This window comes from Elephantulus edwardii, unplaced genomic scaffold, assembly GCF_000299155.1.
Source record: "Elephantulus edwardii isolate Elephantulus edwardi_28Jun2011 unplaced genomic scaffold, EleEdw1.0 scaffold00239, whole genome shotgun sequence".
Taxonomy (NCBI): domain Eukaryota; kingdom Metazoa; phylum Chordata; class Mammalia; order Macroscelidea; family Macroscelididae; genus Elephantulus; species Elephantulus edwardii.
This window is the reverse complement of record NW_006399989.1, coordinates 4,270,317-4,271,138: the sequence shown is the minus strand read 5'-3', so window position 1 is coordinate 4,271,138 and position 822 is coordinate 4,270,317.

Below are 822 nucleotides of genomic sequence, written 5' to 3'. Positions count from 1 at the left end.
AAGTTCACCAGCAACTTGAGTTCACCACAGAACCAAAAATATTCAAGGCAAATTCATTCCATGCAGTTCACTCCTGAAGTATCCAAGTATCAGCAACGTGAACTCAACCCTCAATCGAGTACAGAGGCATCTCCGGAAAGCACTACTAAACTTCTTACCTTCTTAGCCTCCAAAGGATACGTAATATCCTCTTACAAGGCACAACTGTCTCTCCTCACAGTCACATATATCAGCTTAGAAATGACCCCCACCACTAGAAATTCAACAGCCAATCAGCACAGAGTCATGAAAAGCCTCCAACTACCTCAGACTGCTAATCAAATCCTCTCTTTTCTCAACTTTATCAGCGTCCTTAAACACTGAATTCCCAACTTTTGCTTACTAGCAAAACCCGTACATAATGTGACAAAAACCACCCCACAAAGTCCCTTAAATTCACCTCATATAGTTAAAAAGCATTTCTCAAGCTCCAATACAGTCCCCACACCTTGTTGTTGTTGTTAGGTGACGTCGAATCACTTCTGACTCATAGCGACCCTATGTACAACAGCCCTAAACTCTGCTCTGTCCTGTGCCAATTGCACCGTCTCCGATACACCCATCCAAATTACGCCTGTCACTGAATTAATCCACCTTATAGAGGGCCTTCCTCTCCTGCGCTATCCCTCCACCCTACCAAGCATGATGTCCCTCTCCAAGGACCTGTCTCTCCTTACAACATGTCCAAACTATGTTAGATGGAGCCTCAGAATCCTTGCCTCCAAGGAGCCACCTGGTTTAACCCTTTCCAGGATGAATCTGTTTGTTTGCCTAGGAGTCCAT